This window comes from Cheilinus undulatus, linkage group 20, assembly GCF_018320785.1.
Source record: "Cheilinus undulatus linkage group 20, ASM1832078v1, whole genome shotgun sequence".
NCBI classification, from domain to species: Eukaryota; Metazoa; Chordata; class Actinopteri; order Labriformes; family Labridae; genus Cheilinus; species Cheilinus undulatus.
In genome coordinates, this window is record NC_054884.1 from 29,254,662 (window position 1) to 29,282,628 (window position 27,967).

A 27,967-nucleotide genomic window follows, 5' to 3' on the forward strand; every position below is an offset into this window, starting at 1 on the left:
CCTATTAAAATGCAAACAACCACATTTTTGTCTTTGTATGTTGTACTGATTGCGTTTTCAGTTATTTCATGTAAATTCCAGCTGTTTTTTTTTACATTTGAATATCACTGTGCCCTTTTTATGTCAGATATTTTGCTAATTTTGAATTATTTCCATTGTTCTAATTTCTGTATGCTGACCTTGAATGTGATCCAGGCATCTTGTATAAATTATTATTTTGGGAATGAATTAAGTCTTCTTAAGGAAACTCAAAAAAGTTTTTTCATCAGTTTAATTATGAAAGATTTATTTCAAGATAATCTTAGTCTCATCCTCCTCATGGGAAAAAAGTGGTCGCCAAACATTTTAGTTGATTAAATCGCCATTACATACTTGTAATGCTTGCCTACATTTTGGGGGTTGCAGGGGGTGGAGCCTATCCTGGCTGTCACTGGGCTACAGGCGGTATACACCTTGGCTTGGTCTCCAGTCAGTCGCAGCGTTGACATATAGAAACAAACAACCAAGCACGCTAACACCTAAGGCCAATTTAGAGTGATAAAGTAACCTAATGATCATGTCTTTGGTGGTGGGAGGAAGCCGGAGTACCCGTAGAGAACCAACGCATACATGGGGAGAACATGTAAACTCCACACAGAAAGGCCCTGATCAGGAAGCGAACCAGGAACCTTCTTGCTGTGAGGCAACAGCACTAACCCCTGCACTGTGATGAAAATGCAGGTAGAAAAGAAAGTTTGTGATGGGTGGTGAAACTTCTCACCACTATGTGGCGCCAACGCAGGAAGCAGTGCAGCAATGAATAAGTATTGCATTTCCCCACAGCAAAGGTCACCTCAGAAAGAAGGATCCAAACCATGCTCTCATAAAGATGGACCATGGAGCAGTTTTTGGAGAGCTTATTACCCATACCGATGAAATCGGCAGGGGTTATGTAAAGGGTTCCGTTTCTTTCTATCTTTCTTTGTTTGTTTGTATGTGTACAAGATAACTCGACAACGAAAAGTCGGATCTTCACCAAACTTTCAGGGAATGTAAGGATAGTGGCAGAGAAGAATTGATTAGATTTTGGTGATGATCTGCCCACCCGTTCGGTTTTTCTCGGATGTCGAATTTTGTACACCATAGTAATTAATGGGAGCGTGAGTTCCTTGGTGGCGCTGCTTTGGCGTGGGTCTGCCGCCTCAGACGGCCATTCTAGTTTAATAATGAGACAAAATAACCGTCTCTGCCCGTGGCTTTGTAGTGAAACACTATATGACCTACATGAAGCAGGTCAAGCTAACATATGCTAATTTTAATTTTCTAATGTTCTAATGGGCTTTTAATAATAGTACTGTATTGTTTATTGATCTTAGTGGTTAGCACTGATTCTAATTGTATTGACAGAATTAACTGCTTTTAAATTTTGTGTCTTCATTCACAAATTAATGCTTAGCAAAGTTTTTCTTTTTTTAGTTTAATGATGCCCATTTCTGTATATTAAGATATATTAGTGACTTAACTTGACTTTCGCTGTTACTTTAGGTTTATAATCATGTTTTGTGTTTCTTGCTATGAAACTTTAGGCTGTGCTCCTTCACTGTGGCCTACTACTGTTCTTAGGAAGTGAACTGCTTGGACTTGATAGGAAATTGATTTGCCCACAGGCTAATTGTTTGGGGGGGGGGGGATTTACAGGAAGTTTGATGCATTATGTGGGTATATATCATTAGTATCTGCCTTTAAAGCTTGGTCTATCAATGCGCCCTGCCTTTAAAGGCAGTGATATTATCACTACAACATTTTAGGGCAACACATGAAGGTCCGGTGCCTGTGCGGACCTTCTACAGTCATGATGCTTCCAGGGTTCCTCTCTCTGCTGCTCGTTGCAGGTAAGCATGTGAGTTTCTGTGTGATGCATGCAGGTTTACAGGTGTGAAAACGGACTCTATCAGGATACCCTGATTATACCTGTTTTTTACTTTTTTAATATAATTACCTACCTACAATTTGTTTGTTAGTTTGTTAGCAACATAACTCAAAAAGTTATGGACGGATTTTGATGAAATTTTCAGGAAATGTCAAAAATGGCATAAGGAAGAACTGATCAGAGTTTGGGAGTGATCCGAAACACCGTCTGGATCCAGGAATTTTTTTAAGGATTCTGTACAATTGGGAGATAGGGCTAATGGAGGTCTCCGCTCTCCGAGTGCTTTTCTAGTTTTATACTATTAAACAAAACTGTGGACGGTTGAGGGTTTTTCAAAGCTAAATCCCCCTCATTTTACTTAAAGATAAAAAAAATACATATTTTTAAAAATAAAGATCTTATGGTGGAAGCTACATTTAACCAACTTTTATGCAGTGAATCAACCTGTAATGCAGTCTTTCTCATATGTGATTGGTTATAATGAATTAATCACATTTAATGGCATATATTGATAAGAGGGGTTAATTATAGGTAGACTTGATGCATGATCCTGCTGCTTCCTCATCTCTCTCTCTATTGCTCTGCTTCGTCATTGGTGTTCATCTCATTGTTTAGCTTTTCTCCTTGTGAATCAGTCGCTGTTGCACACGAGACACAAATAGATGAAACTTCTTGTTAAATCAGAATGAAACGATGGGAAAGTTTGCCTCTAAATGGAACAGAAAGGATTGCACATCCCTAGATGTTTGATGTAGATGTAGTTTGGATGAGGTTCAATGTGTATAAAGAAGATTTTTGGCATGTGTTGTAAATTTACAAAGCTGTTGCAGTTTTTGACGGCACTTCCACAAATCAAATCCTCTTAAAATTGTAAATTGAAAATAATCTCATAACTGCTGCACTTCATCAATGACCTTCCCACTTCTCCCCACATTTGAAATTTAATATTTTGCTTTTAAAACTGTTTTGTTTCATTCTGGACTTATATTGTAGGCTGTTTGACTTCCTTTTTATTTTGAAAGAAAATAAGAAGATTGAGGTAGATTATGTCAGGAACTCAACCAAAAGGTTGGGACCCACTGCTGGTCTCAGTGATACGAACTTTGACAGAATCCTACCGGCCCACTTTTATGGTTGTGCTCAGCCGTGGTGGCTCTTCCTCACTCTCTCTGTAAGCAGCAAACTGAGTGAGGGGCTGCAGCTGCTGCAGGGGGTTCATGGCAATGTTTCACATTCAGTCTGCCGTAATGTAGCTACTTTTTGCATTTAACTTATCCCTAATGTTGCCTATGTATCAGGCGATATAACACCACATAATTCACTGAATTAATATATGAACTTGGGCGGTGGATTGAATGTTATAAATTGCGTTTTGTGTTGCACATCTGGGTCTTCTAGCTTACCTGTGTCATCTTCACCTGGTGTGTTTGCACTGAGCTACAAGCTTTAAAAAAGTGATGGTAAGGTTGCCACACATGGCCACATCTGCTTCTAAAGTTTTTAATCTAGCTTCAAACCCACTAGAGATTAGTGGATTTTTAATCTAGTCAACTATTTGCTGACAGTAATAACTCAATCTTTTAATAGGAGTATGGAGTGAGGAAAAATTCCCAGGGGCTTGCTGCCTGATTTCTCCAGGTAGTCGAGCATGAGGGAAAAAGAAAATTCATGGTGAAACAACATCAGGAAGCTCAGTCAGAGCTCAGGGCAAAACAATGAAACTAAAAATGCTTTTTTTTTTTTTGGAAAATTATACAAAATGTTAGAAATACATGGAACAGTGTTAAAACCATTCACGTTCACATTCACCGTCCATCTAGGACTGCTTCTTCCTTCCAGTTTATAATGTCTTAAATATGATGACGTGTGTGCTTGGCAAAAATAGAAAATTAAGACTAATGTTGTCTTTTTTGTCAGGTGGAAGTGCCTCTGTGTTTATAGAGCCTCCAGAGCCGATCATAGACGGTACGTACAGAAAATCAGCTGTCTGAAGATGCAAGCATAACTGTGTCTGTGCAGCCTCACTCTGTTAATGAGCATAATGCTTTAGTTCCTAGTTTCTGTTTAGGAACCCCTATTCTAAAAATGTTGGGACGTTGCGTAAAATGTGAATATAACCAAATACAGTGTTTTTGATTGATTTTCAAACTTTATTCACTCAAATATGACAACTATTAGATATTTAATGGTTGAACTGATAAACTTTAATTTTGGAGGTAAATTATACATATTTACTGTTTCTACTGTTTGCAAAATATTCCAAAAAAGCTTTCTGGGGCCCAGCCAAATAGTAAGCCCATGGAGGTCAGGATAATCACAGTCCACTATAAAGTTAATCTGTGATAACTTTATTTTATATATGGCTGAATAATAACCACTCTTATCAAAGAAACAAAAATCAACTTAATTTTTGCCGTAGCACAATATAGTCTATTACAAATTGTTTCCATCTTTCCTAAACCAGAATTACCTTTTTTTTCTGCTAATGTAAACACTGCAGTTGGGCAAATCGACTGAAATATTTGGGAAGTAATGCCACATTTAATAGCTAAGCCATTATGTGCACAAACACCAGGATGCCAGAGAATAGAGTGGAGGGAACTGAAATAAGAAGAAAATAATGAAATAATTGGGAAGAGATTTAAAAAAGGGCAAAAATGGGTGGGAAAATTCTGGCAAAAAATATGATGAGATAGGCAATAATGGGTAAAGAAAGGCAAAAAGGCTCAGGGAATTGTGAAAAGCGGTCAAAAAGTGGCTGAAAATGGTTAAAAGTGGAAAAATGGATCAACCAAGGCAAAAAAGGGCAAAATGGATGGTAAAATGGTAAAAGTGGCAAATATAGGTTAAAATAGGTAAGAAATGGCAATTACAAATTCAGAGACCAGGTTTTACTACATCAGCATGCTGAGAACATGTCATCATTTCTAAAACTTTTATATCCACCCAGAAAAATGTAGAAATATTAAGATTTTAAAATCTTGTAACCTGCTAAACAAATGCACATAACTCAAAGATGCTTTCATGTTTTTGTTAAGTTGACATGATCTTAATTCTTCCTTTAATAGTAAACTCTTGATGTTTTTGCTCTTTAAGGGTGCAATAAAACCAACTGGGATGTTATACAGCACTTAAACTTGACCAAAAACAAAGACAGGTATACCCTGAAACGTCCTGTCGAAAGCTCCCGTGCTGCCACAGAAGTAACCCTGGCTTTAGTACTCTATGCTATTCTGGATGTGGTAAGTGGTGAATTTAAGCTCATTTCATTGGCATGCTACCTCAGAGTAAGATACTGTGTGTTTAAGCCACAAGCCAACAATGACGGCTTTCTTAACACGGAATATTTAAAGTTTAGATATTCATCAAGTCTATTTTACAAGACAATTTCTAGAGTTTAATGTATATCTGGTATGTTTGTGTAAGAGATACAGAATATTTGATTTTTTTTTCTCATACCTGATATATCTGGATATTTGCAGATTCATCATAGCCAATACTTATATTGTTTCAGATTATCAAACAAATTTGAATATTAGACAAAGCTGACTCAATTAAATACACAATACTGTTTTGAATTATGATTTCTTTAATGAGAGGAAAAACCGTCCAAACCTACCTGGTTCTACATGAAAAAGTAAATTCCCTCTAACCCTAATATCTGTTTGTGCCACCCTTAGCAGCAACAATCATTTGTGAAAACTGGCAATGAGTCTGTCACAAACACTGTGGAGGAATTTTGGCCCACTCTTCTTTGCAGAATTGTTCTAATTCAGCCACACTGAAATATTTAAATGTGGCAAATGTGCAAAAAAAAAAAAAAAAAAAAAAAAAGAGAGAGAGATCAGGAAGATATTACTGCAAGCACCTAACGTTAATATATATTTATGCATTTTCCCCATAGAAAGAAAAGGAGCAGCTATTTGTTTCTTATATTTGGCTTGATATGGTAAGTCCTCTTTGAACTAAATTAATTCCCACTGATTTCTATATCAAGACTTAAATCTCCTTCGTGTATATGTGATATTTCAACTTGTCTGACCCTGCAGCTGTGGGAAAATCCCATAATTAAATGGGAGCCCAAGGATTTCTGTGGTATCAAAAAAGTGCTGCTTCCAACAAAACTGTTTTGGAAACCTGATGTCAGCATTCAAGAGAGGTACGTTCAGTTGAATGTGCATTATTTCACCCCTAAAAAACCTACAGTCCCTCCAGTTTTAAAAATTCCAGCGCTATTTACTTAACTCTAAACTACAGAAAAAAGAAGCAGATATAGGAAACACAACTAAAGGATGCATTTACAGCTCCACAGTTCAGTTTTGGGTTTGGCATTGTCACTGATGTGTAGATATGTACTACTAAAATTTACTAATAACAGGCCAAAAATCGAAGAGGGTGAGTACTTTTTATAGGAACTGTATTAAGTGTCCACATAAACTATCATGGTATTGACACAAGACATCAATAACATAAACCAGTTTTCCTCTGCGTATGACCGTATACCTGTTTCCTCACACACTCCATGTCTGGCCGTAGTGCTGGTCTGAGACTTAACTTGCAGCGAAGCATCCAGTTGATGAATTTAATCAAATGCAACAGTTTGTGACTGTGCTGCTAAAACTGCCACTGAAATGTTCAGAAAGTGCAAAGAAAAGTTAAGTGACCTCAAAATGTGTTACTGATCCTGAAAGAAACGATGTGAGAAACAAGACCACCTGAGGGCAACGAACATCCACGGGCACATCTGAGCCAGTGATACTGTTCTTTAGGATGTGTGATGTAAACAAGTTGTGTTTACAGTTTTTAATGGTCTGAAGTTCAGTTTAAATCTGATTGTTTTTCCCGTACAGGACAGAGAAGGATAAGGCCACTGAGAGTCCTTACCTCTATGTTGGTAACCATGGAGAATTTCTACTCAGGAACGCCATCGAGCTGACCACAACCTGCAAAATTCAAATTTACAAATTTCCTTTTGACACTCAGAGCTGCAACCTCTCCTTTAAATCTGTCATACACAGAGGTAAGAGCGAGGAACTGTGTTTTTGGACGTTTCTAAGTGACAAAATTGTTGTGGGGTAATGAACCCATTCCCATGTTTAAAGCCTATAACGCACTGAAAAATCCAACTTTATTATTGTTGAGTGAACAAATTATGAAGTATTGGGTGCACTTTTGATAACTGAATTTGTTGATACAAAACATTTTGAATTTCTTAAATTATTCAATATATAAACCTAGTGATAAAGATTTAAGTTGAGCCAACATTGTCTGGCGGCTCAACTTAAAGAACCTGTGAAGTGAAAGCCAAGCCCAGAGTCAAAAGTTTATGACAACAACAAACTCATAAACAAACATGGCGACTGTGGAGGAGGTATTGATAATGTACCTCTTGCATAAAAGGCAAAAACAGAGGCGGCATTTCTAACCAACTCGCACAACTTTTCTTCAAATTAGTACTTGTCTGAATTATCTGGTTGAATGCATTTTTAATCACTATTGATAAAGGACAAAAAGATTATTTTGTCATAAACACCCAAATTTGATAATGTCTGGCATATTTAAAGGGGACATATTATGCAAAAATCACGTTTTCAGGCTTTTCTAACACAAATATGTGTCCCTGGCCTGTCCACAATCCCCTCAAGAATCAGAAAAATCTAGTCCCTCTCCCCCTGTCTTTCTCCCCCTTTCAGAAAAAGTGTGCTGAAAGAAGCCGTTCTCAGATTTTACATCTAGTGACCTCACCAGGGGCCTAAGCACCCGCCCCCAGGTTTGGTTGGCCCTCCCCCACTTGGAGGAAAGTTCCACCCTTCTCTACTGATCCTCTCAGTTACCAGCAGAGCTGCTGGATAGCTCAGTGGGTTATCCTGCTGACCACTGTCTGGGAGATTGATGGTTCAAATCCCAGTCTAAACTTTGGGAAAAAAGTGTCTGTAATATCATGAGTGTTGCATCCATTTCCTGAGATGGGTGTGGTCAGGGGCGGAGTCAGACAGCTAATTACCATTTACTCATTCTGAGAAGGCCTGAAACAGAGGGGTTTTTAGACATGCAAAAATCCTATACTGGAGTGTTTTTTCAGCAACAAACTTCACAGGCATGTTTTGGGGACCTCTGAGAACTTGTCTTAAAAGGGTAGAATATGTCCTCTTTAATGCCCCTTTTCTATAATATATGGTATGGTGATATTTATCCAAACATAAACAAGCATACTTTATGTTCAAATTGAACAAATGCAGGTAGAAAACAAAGATTGGAAACAATATATATAAACTATATACAATTCAAGCTGCCTTCTAAAAATTTAAGACCACTAGAAAAATAAGACATTTGACGCAGTGGATTCAGCAACTTTAGGGCCCTAGGCGATCACATTCATGGGGCCCTCCACATCCATTACTGCAGTTACATATCCTGTATTGCAGTATTGCATGTTTAGAAAGTTTAGAGTGTAACAGCTGTGACGTAATGCTTATTAGAGAAGATCAAAGTTGGTGGTTAGAATCTGATGTGTGAAAGCATGTTTGGCAGTGGAAATGTGATTTGACTGAAACATTAACAATTGTTTTGTTTTTCTGTCACTTCAGTGGAAGAAATGGTGCTTCACCCATACAGCGATGAAAACAGCACCACAAACTGGACCAAAGACTTAATGAGAACCCAGTCGAACTGGAAGTTCAAGAGTATCAAATTTACCAACAAGACCATAATTAACTTTGAAATCCCCCAAAGCATGTTGATTTACACGGTAAGTACTCCAGGAAACAAACAGCAGAAACGTGGGAGATGTACATGTTTTTATTTCCAGCTCTACATTTTTAGAGGAGGACACTACTGTGTCACTCCACAATAATCCAGCAATTAAGATTTATATTTCAATGAAAATGTTGTATGAGAGTTCATGATTTGATAAGACTGAAGGGCAGATCCACAAAAGAATAGCATGGATTTTTTTTTTTTGCATATTTTTAAATGGCAAAAAAGATAGTGTGGGATCTACAGGGCATATGTAAAGGGGAAATCAACGCTATGTGCACACAAACTGCTCAGTAAAATGATCTGTTGGTAATGCTACTGACATACAGTAAAACCAGCTGTTTCACAACTTTCACTAAAGTTTCATCACTGATATCTATAAAATATGTGAGTGGAAACAACACCAGACAGGAAATCTGGGAGTCTACATCATCATCAGCTAAGCAAATACAATCATCCTGGTTTCCTCAGCATTAAATAAGCTTTTCAAATGTGCAGAGCCAGAGTGCTGAAGCCCAAAATCAAGATCAGGGCTCTGCCAACTCCCTAAACAAGCCTCAGAGGTGGGATGGCAGCCAAGATGACAGATACACAGAAAAACAGACAAGAAAACAGAAAAAAGGAGTAAATAACCAAACCCTGGGAAACCACTGTGGCAACAGCAATCAAGGCCGGCCATAAGGAAGTATAAGGGGAGAGCTTTCTGGGGCCCAGCAAAACATGAAGCACTTAAAGAGAATAACCTTTAATTGGTGATGTTAACAGTATGGCTGGGTATATAAAGTAAATGATTTGGAAAGCATGATTATAATGTGCACAAACATCAGGAGAAGAATAAACTGTTACAACTCAAAAAGAATGGACTAATTGTAATTGTGAAAAGAAACAAAATGGATGAAAAGTGGCAAAATGGGTTGCAAGAAGTGGCAAGTGGCAAGAAGAAGTGGCGAAATTGGGTAAAACATGGCCACATAATGTAAAAAAATAAGCCAAAAGTGGCACATTTGTGGAAAAAATGATTAAAATAGTAAAAATCTGGCAAAAGTTAGAAGAGTGCCTTAAATGGGCAAAATAGGGTTAAATAAAGGTTAAAGTAGCGAGGAGAAGTGGTGAAAATGTGCCACAATAGGCAAAAAGTGACATAAGAGACAAAAATTGATTACTTGTGGCAATACAATTTTTAAAAAGTGCTAAAAATAGGTTAAAAGTAGCAAAAGTTGACACAAACATTGGTAAAAAGCAGCACAAATGGATAAAAAGTTGCTAAATACTGAGAAATAGAAAACTGGGTTATATGGCAAAGGAGGTTAAAAAAACAAGTAAAAAGAACAAATGAAGCAAAGAGAAGTGTCAAAAAGTTGAATAATAGGGTGAAAAAAATAAAACAAATGGTTAACTGCTGCAAAATCGGGCAAAAAAATCAAGAAAACAAGTTAAAGTAGCAAAGCGAAGTGACTAAAAATGGTGAAAGCAGAAAAAAACAGTTTAAAAGTGGCAAAAAAGGGAAAAATGGTAAAAAGCAGTATAGCATGGGTTAAAGTGGTGATAAAAGTGGAAACAAATGAGTTTAAGTTGTAAAAATGTGGCAAAATAGGTTAAATGCATGAAAATTGGTCGAAGTTGCAAAACAGGGTAAAAACAAAACTAGAAAAAAATCAGTTAAATGTGACAAATTATGGTAAAAAAAAATACCAACAGTGGGTTAAAACTGGCAAAGAGACGTGGCCAAATAAGCTGCAATGGGCAACAAGGTGCAAAAATTGGATGAATGTGAAAAAAGTGTCAAAATGTGTTTAAAGGGGCAAAAAGAGAGGAAAAAAGAGCACAAAAGTGGTAAAATTGGTTTAAAAGTAGCACAAATAAATTATTTCATCATTAAACCCAATAACATCTTGAAACACTTTCCAGCTCTGAAATAAGGTAACTGTTATCCAGGACGAATGCTACACCAATGCTACTGATCCAACATACATACCCTCATATCATCAATAAATGCAGTTGATATATTAACTTAAGTTCAGGAGCAGGGCCACACCAAAACAATACCCTCAATCACCTGACTAGCCTACTTAAACGTAGCTAACCTACGTCAAGCTGCCTGTCTGAGAGTCTAAAACCCACCCTCCCTCCGTTCTCTAACTCAACAATCTCCTCCTTCATCTATTCGCTTCACCCAAGACTCATCTAATTCCAGTTACAGTCTGGGTTGAGATCAGCTTGAGCAGAACGACGCCTGAGACGGAACCCCCATCCTGAGTCTCCCTCTGCCGAGCCTCCATGCATCTCCCAAACTAGACTAAAACTACTTACCAACATCCCTCATTTTCATCTCAACAGACAACAGTCTCGCTGCACATTCTTATCAATCTTGATTTAAACCTTTAAACGCATTCCGTTGTGGTGTGGTCCTTGCTAGTGAAATCACTACTGGGGCGGGCCCATTCACTGGGTTTTCAGGACAGCAAAGCCACAGGCCTTATCAATATTCGTTTTGGGAATGCTAACCTTTCTGGTGATATTTAATTAGCACAAACGTCTGACCCTGAAACATGATTTCACAGATCATCATGGAGAGGCGATCCACTCTCTACATTGTCAACTTCATATTGCCCATCTTATTGTTCTTGTCTCTGGACTTGGCCTCCTTTGGGATCTCAGAGAGAGGAGGAGAGAAGCTCAGCTTTAAGGTCACTGTGCTGCTTGCTGTCACTGTGATGCAGCTTCTCCTGAATGACATCCTACCTTCCTCTTCAGACAGGATCCCTCTTATAGGTAAAAAGAATCCCTCTGAATCATTCCTTTTATTGATTGCCCCTTAATAAAAGTTCACAGTAACTGTGTGCAGCTATTGTCAGTGTTCATTATTTATTTTCAAAAGTGCTATACGAATAAAAGTATTGATTAAAGCTTTACATTTTGTATTTCAGCAGTCTACTGTGTTGGGACTTTTGCTCTGATGATGCTGAGCCTCCTGGAGACAATTCTAGTGATGCATCTGATGGAGAAAGATAGGATAAAAGGCCTAAGTCTGAGTGAGGAACGTAAGGACAAACAGTGCTGCTGTTTCAAAGGTGAGAATAATTAAAACAATAATGTTCCAATGATTCCAAAGAAATCTGGTGAAAATTGTTTTGTAAAATGTTCAGTTTTACTGATTTTAATTTCTAAAAAATGCAATATTGTAGATAAAAGTGAGGGCTTTTTGGTGTGCACTAATCTTAACATTGTTTCAGGTGGGAAAAAACGTCTTCAGTGTGATGTTTTAGGTGAAACGTCTTCTGACCTGCTTTCGATGACAAAACAGGTCAGACCTATGTGGTATTTTTCAGAATTTAATTTACAAGAATGTTTTTTAATTTTTTCTTCTTATAATAATAACCCAATAATTCATTGGTGGATTTTCCAAAAACATCATTCATCATACATTGCGAAGAGCAATGGGGCCTATTATTACACTGTAAAATATTATAATTGGCTATAGACTTTTATTTTGGTATAAAGGCTTTTATGTTGAAATGTTTACCTTTCTCATTGGGTCACATGATGTCAGTTTCCCAAAGTCTTGATGTCTTGATGAACTTTACCCTTCTAAGATGCAGTTTAAGGCCACAAGTAGAACCAATGACACAACAATGTTGATGTTAGATGTTGTTGTTGGATTACAGTCATTCAGATTATTGGATTACTGTTACAGGCTAGCAGCAGCCAGCTCACTGAGGAATCTCATGACTTTGAAGAGGACGTGTTGAACGCATTGTCTGTGCTCCTCAACAGCAGGAGGGATGAGTTAAAAAATGCCTACGGGACCAAAACAACACACACAATCAACAGAGTTTTCTTTATTTGCTATATCATAACTGTCGTTTTGTTTTTGGTCTATATGTTTTATTGCTGGAATACAGAGTTAGTTTAAGGTTTGATGAATGAAAACCTAACAGGTAAGTTTTCAAAATGCAGCCAAATCGGTGATTGAACATGACTACATCAATTCTTGGATGAATCATTTGACAGCTTTCTGAATTATAAATGAGGAAAATAGTGTTTTTTTTAGTAAACACATAATTAACAAAAGAATCCATAACTCATCAGGAATGCTTTTGTCTTTTTAGAGTGCAATGCATATCATTTCTGTTGACAGCACTAGCTGATAGATTGATGCATCTGATTCATTGGTTTGTGGCGCATATTTAATAGTTTTCAACTGTTTTTAAAGTCACTTTTAATTTGGACATTACTGGTATTTTGCTTCTTCTCTTCTTACTCTTGTGTGTCCTCCGTGTTTGCGCACAGCCCTGCAGTCTCATCCCCTAATGTAGACATAAAAGGGGAATCTTTCTATGCTTATTAGGGAAAATGTGCATGAGCTTCAATCGTATGAGTATATGGCATTCTACAGCTTAAAAACAGGTGGAACTAATTCAGCTGTTTAAGAACACATCATGACTCCGATAAATAAAGCCCATTGTGTTTTAGTACATGAAGTTCACACCAAACAAGAGAAATTCTGGCATGCAAGTGTAATCAGACAAACAAGTTACCATGTTTAGATTATGTATCTTAGCCAAAATATTAGAAATATATACTACATATTCATATATGTGAATGTATATATGCTAGGTTGTACCTTAAATGTAATAATTCAACTGAAACACATGGTGCATACACTCAAAGTTTTTTTCATAACTATTGTCTTAGCTGTATTAACAGTATTACAAGATTTAACTCAAACAGTCATCAAAAAAATGCAGTAAAGTATTAGAAATTGATGCTTCCATCTTCAAGCACATACCAGACTCCTAGGTACGTACCACAGGCTTCCTGATAAAGTTTGAAGTTAGTTCAATGTTTTTGTATTTTGTTGTTTGTCTTTCCATCCACTTAAATCAACATAACTCATTATACATCTGTCTTAAAATGCTGACTAATGGACTTTAAAAAAAATCTATGTAAAATTGGTCGAATGCCTCTTGCTAGAACAATCTTGAGACAGTTTTTAATTTTTTTTATTCTTGATTGTGTAAAATTCATTTTACTTTATGTGCTCTCTAGTATTTTCTCATGAAATGGTGCTTTTTCTTCTGCCTGAACAAAATTAGTTGCAAAGTTTAATTTGATCTTTTATCATGTGTTCATCATAACAGATGTGAAGATTATGGAAATGATTTAAGCCTGACCAAGCAGGAGTCTGTTGTGATTAAGAAACATGTTACATCATAAAGCAGTTTACAAATACAGTTCACAGATAATCATCAAATAGCCAGCACATCAAATTATGAACAAATGTTTTATAATAAAGTATTGTACTGGTAGGAATGATTTTTTTCCATTATGTTCAAGTGTTTGTAATGAATGAACTAATGTTTTTATTTCAGTTGCATACTTGTTAAAAAAACAAGCATCAAATAAGATGATTGTATATAAGATTTATCAGTTAGTAGGTGAAACAAGAAAAAGCTGATTGGCTTATTTTTGCCTAGCATGTAAAATCCAAGAAATAACCCAGGACATCAGCATCACATAGTAATCACATAAATACTGAGACAATATTCAGTGTTACAGTGCGTATTTTACTGGAATAAATGCATTGCATGTTCATTTTATTTTTATTTTCCTTGGTCCTGCTTTATTTGCTTAAGTATCTCTATGCGTCTCTATTAGGAAGAATAAAGACTCAAGGAAATAATCCAAGTGAGAGATGCATGGATGCAATTTAAGAGACCAGTGATCCCCTTATGTTTACCCACCATCCATTAGTTTACCTGAGAAAGAAGAGGCATCTGAACTATGCTCATTATAAGATAAGACGGGCCATGGACAACCTGACTAGGAGCATCAGGCCCCCTAGACATTAGAGAGCAGATCATGTAAATGTATTTTGTTTCTCTTTCATCAGACAAGGAAATGTAGGAGATCTTTTTTTTTTTTACCTTGACATGTTTTGACTGTCACCTGTAGTCTAAGGAATATCACCTTACCACCGAGACATGTTCTTATCAGCTTGTCAGATGACACTTCTAAGGAAGACCTCAGATGACAGTCAAAAAATGTCAAGGTAAAAAAAACATCTGCATTTCCTTGTCTGATACAAGAAACTAAATAAATACACATGATCAGAAGACATAATGGGCTCTATTTTCGTGGCGCAGCGCAGGGTGGCGCAGGGTGGCGGAGCGTGGCGCACCCCACGCAGTGGTAATTTCGTCCAGCGCACCACCATGCGCAGCCAGTTTGGCAATTTGGGTGTGGCGGCACACCAAGGGGAGGTGTCGACAGATTCAGCTTGGCGCAGTGACAATTTCGTGCCAAAACACTGCGTGGAAGGTGCACTGAAAGCCCGCCAGCTCCAACCTGGTCTATTCTCGGCGCAGGCGAAGCGCGCCCGGTGTAGCGGTAATTTGGCTGACAGGCGCGCAGTGCGCACACGTCACCAAAACCTCACAGGCAGGTTTCCAGAGTGTCAGGCACATTTCAATGCAATAAACAATCACAGCAACCACTATTTAATGTAACAGTCTGAACCAGCATATACATTTGTATCTATATAAACTGTCCCGTCACATCTGATGCCAGATCAAAGATGTTTGTCATGAGTAATTGAAACTCAACCTGATGGCAACTGGGAGTGATAAAAACTAGCGAGTTCACATCTCTCAGCCAACCACAGACAGCCACGGCATCCGATACAGGGTATATATTCGGCTTCTCTCATCTCACGAAATTCAAAAGAAAAGAAAAAAGAGAGAGATGCTCGCTGAATAAATTTAAGTCAGTCAGTGTCTTAAGGATTTACCTGTGATTGCCCATATTTCTCTGTTTTAATCTTTATTCTTGACGTGATCTAAAAAGATGGAGTACATTATTGCAAGGAGGATGAGGAGGAGATACCGGGAGAGAATATATCACCAAAGGTTCTCCTATTTGGCAATGACAGAGCAGGAATGCAGGTGGATCACAAGCATGATGCCTGGATTAGCCTGCTGCTGTGTTTAATGTAATTGACACTTAATTTTGTACTCCTATTCGTGACACAGGAACAGATTACATCTGTCCCGTGAGGTGGTCCACATGGTGACGTGCATCGTGGCCTCTGATGCACAGCCCGGTGGCCACTGTGTGCCTTCTTTGCTCTGACAGCTTTTTTTTGCCCTTCTCCTTACATTGTTGAACCGTTTTTTACATTGGGCAGTGGTTCTCAGAATATCTGGGCAAACTTGATTGACAATATTAGTAACTTCCTCCCAGGCAGTTTTTGCATCATCAGCCCTGGAGGTCTGTTAGCATTACCATATATTCTGGTACTGCGAGCTTGGACCTCCCGGACCAGCACATCAGTTTCCTCCTGGGAGAAGTTTGGCCGCCTGGAGCTGCTGCTGCTGTCTTCATCCATGGTGGTGGCGAGGTGAAATTGGCACTGCGCCTTGCCCGCAGCGCATTTAAAGGCAATGAGAGGCGTTCATTTGATTGGTGAAGATTACACTCGGCTGTGTTAAACCCACTCACGCCTTCTCTCCTCCCTCTTTGCCACTTGCGCCGGTGGGAGGGACGGAGGCGTGAGTGCGCCGCACTGCGCCAGACTGCGCCGTGCATGAAAATTGCAAAATGCCTTGGACACACCCCATTAGCACGGCGTAGACGCGGCGCAGGGCAGGTGCACTGCACCTGCGCCTGGTCTACGAAAATAGAGCCCAATGAATGTACTTGATTTGCTCTCTAATGTATAGGGGGCCTAATGCTCCTAGTGTGGCTGGCCATGGTCCGTCTTATCTCATAATGAGCATGGTTTGGATTCCTCTTCTTTCTCAGGTAAACTAATTGACAATTCTTAGTCTGATAAAAGAGAAACAAAATAAATTCTCATCATAAAAAAGACAAAATAAATGTTCTTGATCCCCATTCTAATGTATAGGGGGCCTTATGCTCTTTGTCAGGCTGGCCATGGTCCATCTTATCTTATAATGAGCATGGTTTAGATCCTTCATCTTTCTCAAGTAAACTAAAATGTCCTCATCTGATAAAAGAGACACACAATAAACATTAGAGAGCATGTCAAACAACATGCCATGATGCCTGTCTCTACCCTAGGCTTTTATAATGAAATGTGATATGACCTAGATAAAGTAGATGAAGCAGATACATGTAATTGAGGTTTTTAAGTCATTATGGCATTTTAAGATATTGATTATATACATGGATATTGCTTAAAGCTTTTAGTTGTTTTGTTGTAACATTATGTCGACTTTAATCAATTATTAACAGGAGAAACTGCTGTCAAAGTTAACATAATATTTGATTAACTGTTCCCATTTCTTTTAATAAAGATACAACGGTGCCCAGTCAGGCTTGTGATTAACTTTACACGTTGATAATTAACAGTGTTTTGTGTTTCTTGCCATGGAACTTTCTGGCACAGCTTCTTCATTGCATACCATTTTCCTAGGGAGTTAACTGCTTTGGACGGATAGCAAATTGACTTGCCCACAGGCTGCTAATTGTCCAGAGTGATGGCTTTTACTGGAAGAATTGTTGCATTGTAAGGATTTATGTCATTAGGCAAATAATGGTCGGTCCATAACTTTGCCCTGCCTTTACAAGGCAGTGATGTTATCAAACCAACAAACATTTCTACTTAACAAAGAAAGAACAGAAAAGGTTTCAGTGCCTATGTGGACCCTCTAGTCATGATACTTCTAGGGTTCGTCTTTCTGCTGCTCGTGCCAGGTAAGCCTGTGAAATTCTGTAAATTGCATGCAAGTGTACAGGTCTAAAGACTGACAACATTCAGATTCATAGATTATTTCTGTGTTTATCTCTCCGCCTTAAGACGTCCTTAAAGTGATTAAATGAGTGCTAGGGGAAATTAAAAATAAAAACCGATGTTCTCTCTTCTGTCAGGTGGAAGTGCCTCTGTATTTGTAGATCCACCAGAGCCGATCATAGACGGTGTGTACAGAAAATAAACTGTCCAACACGAGGGCTGGTATCATTTTTACTTTTGTACTCTCAGTTATTAATAATCGGATCACATTGATCATTAACTAAATGCATTATGCTTAGTGATGGAGTGCGTACTGTATGTTCTACTTCGACTGTGCAGCCCCATTCTTAGCTTACTGATCATTATGCTGAGGTTCCTTATATGTCCGTTTACATCATCTGTGGATCTATACTGTCTACAGGGAAACAATGATTGTTAGGGATGGTGCTTTTACTCAAAAAAGAAGCTGAACCTGACCAAATGCATGCCACACAAACCTTTTGTCTGAGCTTGTCTGGGCTTTAAAGACACTTAGAAGCTTTTTGTAAAATGACAATGCATTAACTTTTTTATTCTTTCTGATGGTAAACTCTCTTGATGATTTTGCTCCTGAAGGGTGTAATAAAACTGACTGGGATGTTATACAGCACCTAAACCTGACTGAAAACAAAGACAAGTTTGCCCTGACTCGGCCTGCCATGAGCTCCTGTGCAGCCACAGAAGTAACACTGGCTTTAATACTCTATGCTATTCTGGATGTGGTAAGTGGTGAATTTACATCCATTCCATTAGCATGCTATTTCAAGGTAAGATATCATGTATTCATGCCACAAACCAACAGCAATGGCCTTCTTAACATAGTATTGTATATTAAAGTGTGAACAACTATCAAAACTACTTTAGAAAACCAGTATCTCGCATTTGATATATATATGTGTTTGTATGTATTAAAACTTGCAGATGTTACTGTAATGTTAAAAGATTTTTTTGCATTTTCCCCCATAGAAAGAAAAGGAGCAGATATTTGTTTCCTATGTTTGGCTTGATTTGGTAAGTCCTCTTTGAACTGAATGAATTCCCACTTATTGCTATATCAAGAGACTTAAATTTCAAGTTTCCCCTGGATATTTTAACCGTTTATTCATTTTTATAAATCAGTCATGGTCAGTATAATTTTGTTTTTTAAATTTTTATTCTTTTAAACAAAAACTCTTTAATGCCAAAATGAAAACAGATTTCTGCAAAGTAATGCCAATTAAGTAAAATTTGTAATGTAAAATGAGGGACTGCATAAATATTTACCCCCTTTAAAGAGACAGGCCTAGTAGACTCACAGTTAGTGAAATGGGGATCAGCTGAGTGCAGTGAACGTGTCTCAGGTGATTGAAGTATAAAGACACCTGTGTCTGGAAGGTCCAATCACTGGTTCATCAGTATTCCTTGCAATCATTACATCATATAGACAAAAGAACACTCCAAGCAACACAAAGAAAATGGTATTGATACGTATGAGTCTTGGGATGGATACATAAAAAAATCCAAGGCACTTAATATCCCTGGAGTTCAGTTAAATCCATCATCATCAAATGGATGGAATATGCCACATGTAAACCTGCCTAGATCAGGCTGTCCTCACAAACTGGGTGACCATTCAAGAAGGAGACTAGTGAGAGAAGTCACTAAGACACCTATGACTACTCTGAAGGAGAAACAAGCTTCAGCGGCTGAGATGAGAGAGACTCTGCATACAACTGCTGCCTGGGTTCTTCATCAGTAAAAGCATTATAGTGGCAAAAAAGCCAAGAATAAAACTTACAGAGTTCACCAAAAGTCAACATGGTCAAGTGAAAGAAAGTTTTTTGGTCTGATTAGACCAAAATGGTGTTTTTTGGCCAACAGACTAGATGCACAATCTCACATGGTCAAGTGAAAGAAAGTTTTTTGGTCTGATTAGACCAAAATGGTGTTTTTTGGCCAACAGACTAGATGCACAATCTCACAGTGAAGCACGGTGGTGGCAGCATCATGCTGTGGGTATGCATCTCAGCAGTTGGCCCTGCAAGGCTTGTAAAGGTAGTGTTAAAGAAATGTGGCAAAATATAGGAAAATCCTAGAGGACAATCTTATTCAGTCTACAAGAGAGAAGATGTATTTTCTAGTAAGATGATGACCCATAGCATTCAGCAAAGGCTACACAGAAGTGGGTTAAAAACAAAAAGGCAAATGTTCTGGAGTGGCTGAATCAAAGTCCAGACCTCAATCCAAGCTGGACTTGAAATGGGCTGTTCATGCTTGATCCCCGTGCAACCAGACAGAGCTTGAGCAGTTTTGCAAGGAAGAATGCAGTAAAATTGTGGTGTCCAGATGTGTAAGCCTGACTGAGACCTATCCACACAGACTCAGTGCTGTGATGCAAAGTTGCATCTACCAAATACTGACTTGAAGGGGGTGAATATTTATGTAGTAACTTCTTTTACATTACATATTTTTATATAATTGACATTAATTTGTAGAAATCTCTTTTCACTATGACACTATAGAGGGTTACCGGTCTTTTTTGTCAAAAAAAAAAAAAAAAAAAATTGTATTGACCACAGCTGGTTCATAAAATTAATAAAAGGGTAAAACATCCAAGGGGGTGAATACTTTTAATAGGCACGGTATGGGATTTTTCACCTTGTTTTCCTCTGCAGCTGTGGGTAAATCCCATGATTCATTGGGAACCTGATGATTTTTGTGGTATCAAAACAGTGTATCTTCCAGCAAATCGTTTTTGGAAGCCTGATATAACTATTGAAGAGCGGTAAGTTCAAACTGTGGCAAGATGTGTTACTGTTTAACAGTTTTTAATGATCTGAAACTCAGTTCAAAACCTAAATGGGTGTTTTGTGTTTTTCATGCAGGACAGAGAAAGATAAGGCCACTGAGAGTCCTTTTCTCGGCGTAGGTTACAATGGAGATGTCCTTTACAGGAATAACGTTGAGCTCATCACCACTTGCAAAATGCGTATTTAGAAATTCCCCTTTGACATTCAAAGCTGCACCCTGTCCTTCAAGTCCACCATACACAGAGGTAAGAGCAATGATTTGTATTTTGGGTAACGAAGTAAAAAAAACTGTTGGGGTGTAAATAATGTAATTTGGTTTGCAGAGTGGCTACTGTTAAAAGTGCCAGCCCCACCAGCAGAATAATGTCCCCAAATGCATTAACATTTGTATTTTTTCTTTCACCTCAGAGGAAGAAATGGTGCTTGTAGAATACAGTGATGGAAACAGCACCACAGAATGGTCTCAGGAGATAATGCGGACCCAGTCTGACTGGCTGTTCATCAATATTGAATCTACCAACAAAACTGTCATCAATTTTGAAATCCCCCAAAGCATGGTGGTTTACACTGTAAGTACTGTTAATGTTGTATGACAGGCCATATTAGATTGACCATGAGTATGATGGCAATTCAGAGTAGGAACTAATGAGTACTCTCACACCAAGCTCCTTTCACCCATGAAATACACTATATGGGCGAAAGCATTCAGCTGCCTGACCATTACACTAACAGGGACTGTAGTAATGACATTGTGATCAAGTGCATGTACTTTCATATGGAGTTGGCACCCTTTTGCAGCTATAACAGTTTCCATTCTTCTTGGGAAGCTTTTCACAAGATTTTGGAGTGTTTCTGTTGGAATTTGTGTCCTGGCTTGCAATCTCTGTTCCCTCATGTTCATCCCAAATGTGCTTGATGGGGTTGAGGTCAGGGCTCAACACAGGGCCAGGGCTCACCAGTGGAGTTCTTCCTCACTGAACTCATCAAAACATGTCTTTATAGTCCTTGCTTTGTGCATTGGGGCACAGTCGTGTTGGAATAGAAAAGGGCCTCTCCAAAACTGTTGCCACAAAGTTGGAAGCATAGCATTGTCCAAAATATCTTGGTATGCTAAACAAGCTTGTCAAGGCCCAAAATCAAGATCAGGGATCTGCCAACCACCTAAACAAGCCTCAGTGGAGGGGCGGCAGCCAAGACCACAGATACAGACAAGAAAACAGAAAAGAGACTAAACAGCCAAACCCTGGGAAACCACCGTGGCAACTGCAATCAAACAAAGAAAAAAACAGAACTAATGACAGCAATATTCATTTTGGGAATGTTGACCTTTTTTTTTTTGGTGATATTCAAGTATTCAATTAGCATGACAATCTGAACATTATTTCACAGATCAACATGAAGAGGCGATCTCTTCTCTACGTTGTCAACTTCAACTGCCTGTGCTGTTGTTCCTGTGTCTGGACTTGGCCTCTTTTGGGATCTCAGAGAAAGGAGGAGAGAAGTTCAGCTTCAAGGTCACTGTGCTGCTTGCTGTCACTGTGATGCAGCTTCTTCTGAATGAAATCCTGCCTTCCTCTTCAGACAGGATCCCGCTTATCGGTAAAAAATAATAAGACAATTAGAAATTGCTTTTTTGATTGCTCCTTAACAAAAGTTAACAGTAATTCTGTGTGCAGATGTTGTCGACATTAATGCTGCACTCCTTACATTTTAGCGATCTACTGTGTTGGCATTTTTGTGTTGATGATGCTGAGCCTCCTGGAGACGATTTTGGTGATGTACCTGTTGGAGAGAGACACTGCATCCCCAAACCATGAGGACAAATGGTGCAAAGACAGCTGCAAAGACAGCTTCCTTAACTGTTTCAAAAGTGAGAACTACCGTAACAAACATTTAATTATGCACAAATTCTTCAAAGTCAGAAATCTGGTGCAAATCGTTGCAGAAGATGTCCAGCCTCAGTCACTTACTGATTTATCAAAAAAGCTGGCATTGAAGACAAATGCAGTGTTTTCAGTGTGCATTCATCTTTGTATTGTTTCAGATGGAAATAAGTGTCTTCACTGTGGTGTTTCTGGTGAAATGCCGTCTGAACTGCTTCCAGCTGCAAAACAGGTCAGGATTATGTTGTATTAGTAATGGACCAGCACTCTGTGCACTGCATACCTGATGCAGAAGTCTATGAGGGTTCAATACTTAGGCTTTGGGATCAGGTCAAAAAGTTTTTGCCTTTTAAGATGCTGCTTAATACTACAAATATATTAATATTAAATGCCACTGTTGTGTTACAATCATTCAGATTATACCATACTTTCTATAACCATACTTCCATAACTACTGTTTCAGGCTAGCAGCAGCCAGCTGACTGAGGAATCTCATGACTTTGAAGAGGAGGTGTTGAAAGCGTTGTCTGTGCTCCTCAGCAGCAGGAAGGAGGAGGAAAAGATCGACTACTGGGCCAGGGTGACCAAAAGAATCAACAGGGTTTTCTTTATTTTCTACATCCTCACTGTGTGTGTGTTTTTGGTCTACATGTTTTATTGTTGGAGGAAAGAAGAGAAAAAGTAGGGTTTGAAAATGAAAATCTGGCAGGTAACTCTTTGGTATGAATTTACCTGTCAATGTATCGAGTGTAGTGTGAGAGACAGTAGGTGTAGAATGAGTACTGTAGTAAATCACAGTCTAAAGTGTAGTGACATCCATGGGTCAGTATAGCACCAGTAAGTATGTGCAACCATGTGGCTCTTTGCTGTATGGAGAGCATTTCTGCATGAATGCATGGCTCAAATATGGTTAGCTTAAGATTTAACCATGCAAAAAGTTAAATTTTGATTATAAACTTATCATGTTAGTAGGATTTTTCATTAAACTAAATAAACCTACTTTCACACATGGTATATCAATGTGTTTGAATGATTTACAATCACATAAGAGGATCTGTTTTCACACTAAAAGGTTTCCATCAAGCCAGATTCATACTGAAAAAAGTGGCTCACCCGATTAAAGATCTAGAACGTGTTTTCTTCTTAATACAGTGCAAAGCATGCCATTTCTGATGAAAGCGCTTTCTAAACAAGAAATGTCATCATTTGTGTGTTTGTGGTATATATGGTCCACTCCTGTGGCTGAAAATATTACTAAATGGGCCTTCTGTGTTTCATCTCAAGCAGCACTGCATCCTATTTAGAACTTTTTAAGTATTCCAGGGACTAGAGTGAAATTGTATTCATTTTACACATCTGACGTCTTGCAACTTCACTTGTGTGCAGTCTCATGCCCTCATACAGGCAGAAAAAGTGCCATTTTCATTGCAAATTAGGAAAAACATAACCAAGCATTGGGACATGGCATTCATCAACTCAAGAACACTGGTATGAACAATTCAGGAGTTTAAGAACACATCATGAATCTAACAAGGGTTTCTCGTAGGAACTGTCTTAAGAACAAATTTAAGAAAATCTTTTGCAGATATTTGTGAATGAGGCTCATCGTCCTTTACTGCATGCAAGTGTTATCTAAGTTACAAGTTATCATATTTAGTGTATGAATCTTAACCACAATACTGGTAATATATCCTATATAATTCTATACATGAATATCTTTATGTGTAAATAAATGCTGAATTGTACCTTTATAATATGGTACTTACTGTCAGAGATTTCTCAGTCACAAACATCATCTCAGCTGTATTAACAGTATTAAAGGGCTAACTAAAACAGCTGTTAAATCAGTGGTGCAAAGTTTTATGTATCGCTGCTTTCACTTTCAAGCATGACCCTAGCACCTCAGTATGTCCTGCATGTACTTTCTGAATAAATATGACATTAGTGCAATGTTTCTTGTCGTCCGTACTCTCAGATTAACAAAACTAATTCTTCAACTGTTTTAAAAGACTGAGTCATGGACTTCTTTATGCAAGGAACAAACTGACTGAATAACATTTGAGGAACATTTTAGGAAATGTATGATATTGGATTTGGCTGAAGGATACTGATATGTAGATATAAATCAGACCTGAAATTTGAGTCCTTAAAACTCACTTTAAAGTAGGGCTGTCAAGATTAACTGCATTATTTGCAATTAACTATGATCCAAAATTAGAGCACTAAATTTGCAATAAATCACATGCTTTGAGACACTTAGCTTAAGACCCTGTAAAATCTCCCTGCAGCCACAGTGATGTAAAGTAAAGTAAGTCTACCTCTGCTCCTTAGTGTCTCATTTCATTTTAAAAACTCACCGACAGCTCAGTGGACAAGTAAGGAAGTCATCAAACATTGAACTTTTTGCTGTTCTTTTTATTTTCCTTTTCAATCCATAACAAGCTCCTTTTTCCATGGTTGAGTTCATTTTATATTCTTTGATATTGTACCTACTTAAGCTGATATATATCCAAACAGGAAGTCAAACGCTTTGAGATTAAGACAGAAGAAGAATCCAAAATGACACAAGAACCTTTTTTTTAAAATACAAAATAATTTAATTTCAAAATGGACTAAAACGGGTGCGGTCAAAAATGTTAATCTTTTGACAGACCTACTTTAAAGTTTAAGACATGCACAAAGAAGATTTCAGCTGGTGCAGGTCTGATGGTCCTGCCATTAACGCCACAAATGTACTTGTACATATGGTCAGTATTTACAGCTCATGTATTGGTTGAAAAGAGGGCAGAAATGTTCATAAGGAGAGACAGATGCATATATTTTCGAGAATGTAGCGTGTATTTCCCATTACTGTATGTTCTCATAAAATTATTCCACTACTTTTTCTGCATAACTTAAAACCTTAGCAAAGTTATTTGCAACATTAAAACCTATCTTTGTATTCATAACACTCTTGATGTTTAAAATTTACTCCGCAGAGATGTATAGGATGTCAAAAATAAACACTTCAGAAACAATCTCTTTTTGTCCTGTATTTTGTGTTTGGCCAAACCAAAATAATAAGTGGAAGGATTCTCAGGTTCTCCTCGGAGCTCAGGGAAACTGTCGATACTAGACACTCTAAAATGTAACTTTCCCTCTACTAGGTCCTATTCACAATTGCACCAAGTTTCTGCACATCTTCCATTATCCATGTCAATCAAACACCTGTCAACCAATCAACCGTCTTGCATACAGCAGTGATACCAATACAGCATTTAAAGCCACAAATCGCACTTTGGTAAGATTCGTTTTTGGATGGTCTTCTTTGGTTGGCACACAAATGTGGGTTAAAAAAATATGGATAAACTCACAAAAAGGAAACAGCTTTTTTAGCTATAACAAAGAATTGGAAGCAAAAGCTGGCAGAATTATTGGTGCTTGAATTTGTAACATTGGCATAGTCGTCTTCTCACTGAACATTAAAAGCAGACCCAGAAATGGCATCTGCTTCACTACTCTCAAGTGCCTGACTATAATTCATGAGTGCGAGTGAGGTTGTGGATCATATTGTTTTCGAGGAAGCTTCCCTGAAAGCTTTAACCATTAAATGAACAAAAAACCCTTTTCAGATGCAGCTACTATATAAAACTCCCTCATTAGAGAAAACTTCAAAGCCACAAAAGTAGAAGTGAGCTGTTCTAAGAAAACAGATCTGCCCACAGATTGATCATTGCTGTGTTATGGCAGTAATTTGTTGCATTAAAGTCTTTCATTTGACAAATAAAATGTGAAAAAATGGACAGCTTGTCCACTCATTTGCCCTTCCCTCTTTGTGTACAAGCATATATATATATATATTAATACGGAGACCATCATTCGAGAGAGAAGACGAGGATGCTAACTGACTGAGCAGAGCTTCCACAGAGATGACGCTTGCAGGTTTATTCTATCTTCTCCTCTTTACAGGTAAGCTAAATAAGTGATGATGCATGATGATAAATTGGGCAAAAGCTTTGCACAAATTATTCCCTAATCCTGTCACTGTCGTCTTAATTTAATTAAAAATCCTGTTACAATGTCACAGCAAAATATCAATGTTCAGAGCAGGAGGGTTATAGTGATTTATATGTAATGTAATATCATTTTCTCTATTGATTTATTACCATTGATTAGGGATGATAACTTTTTGTTCCCCTGTTACTTGAGCTGGTAGGCTTCAAAATCAACAAGTCGCTCTTTTTTTTTTAACCAGCCATGTTATTTTAACTGACAGCATTATACAATGATATAGAACATTAATGAAAGGCTTATGGGTTTTGATTCCAACACCACAGTTGTGTTAAGTTCCTAATGCTGAAATCACCTTAATTGCACATTCAACTCTATTCTTGAATTCAAAAATAAAAAAATTCAATTTCAGTTCATTCAATTCAAATTCAGTTCTACAATTCAATTTCAGTTTAGCGTGGCACACCGTTTACATAATCCACTCCTGTGAGGAAGAGTAGTCGAGCACAGATTCTCAACTGTGCGGCACTGGCGAAAATACAAATAGAAGAAGAACTGGGTGGAGCGAGTGGAGCTGGTGTCTTTTCTGTGATGTCTCGAGACCAGGGACACAATAATCAGGTTTGTATTAAACCTGATTATTGCGTCCCTGTTCTTCTTCTCTTTTGTATTTTCGGCAGTCACGCTCAGTTGAGAATCTGTGCTCAATTACTCTTCCTCACCAAAGTGGATGGTGTAAACGGTGTGCCACACTGAACTGAATTTGAATTGTAGAACTGAAATTGAATTGAATGAACTGAAACTGAATTTTTTATTTTATTTTGGAATTTAAGGAATATATAGAGTTGAATGCACAAGTGGACAAAACACAATTTCAAAGCAAATAAATTCTGTTTCGAAGCAAAAAATAAATCAGTTTAAAAGCAAATCAATTGAGTTTCAAAACAAATTCAGTTTCAAAACATTTAATTCAAATTCAAATCATGCTATTCAAATTTAATATCATTATTCAAATGCAGTTTCTAGTGGCACAAATCTCAGCCCATAGATGAGGCTCAGCACTTCCTAGTCTGAAACCATGGTTTTTCTGCTGAAAAACTGTGAATTGCTCCCTCCAGGAGAGGAGTGAGTCCCCCAGTGGAGCAGCTCAAGTATATAGTGATTTTTTTGAAGAGTTTGGGTGGAATGGACCTTGGGATTATCAGGTGGATTGGTGAAGCTTTAGCAATATTGCAGGTGTTGTACCCAACCATCATGGTGAAGAGTGAGCCAAGTGAGGAGGCAAAGCTTTCACTTTGCCGGTTGATCTTTGTTCCAACCCTCACCTATGATCATGTCCTGACCAAAAGGATTAGACCTTGGTGTAAGAGGTTAAAATAGGATGTCTTTATACAGTGGCTTGGCCTTATAGCTTTACAGATAGGGTGAGGAGCTCAGACATCCATCTGATAAAGATGCCTCCTGGTTGCCTTCCTTTGGAAGTCTTCAGGGCATGTCCAACTGGGAGCAGATCTCAAGGTACTTGCTAGAACTCACTAGAGGGATTATATATTCCATTTGGCTTGGGAACACCTCAGAATCCCCCAAGAAGGAGCTGAAAAATGTTACTGGGGAGAAGAGTGTCTGGGTGGACTTTCTTTACCTGCTGCCACCATAAGGAAATGGATGGATGGATGGATTGATGGGTGTAGTGTGGTTTTTTTTTCAGCATGCATGTAAAAGATACCAAAGTTAATGCAATGAAATGAACGTTTTAACATGGAGGTTCCTTTAAAGATAACTTGATGTCTTGATGTTTTAACTGTAGGTGGGGCGTCCTCTCAATGCAGTTATCGAGACGTTATAA

The 27,967-nt window shown here is 38.1% G+C and overlaps 1 pseudogene; it reads left to right on the forward strand.

Annotated features, from left to right (window-relative positions):
- The first annotated feature begins 1,795 nt into the window (after window positions 1–1,795).
- LOC121528629 lies at window positions 1,796–27,967 on the forward strand (annotated as a pseudogene).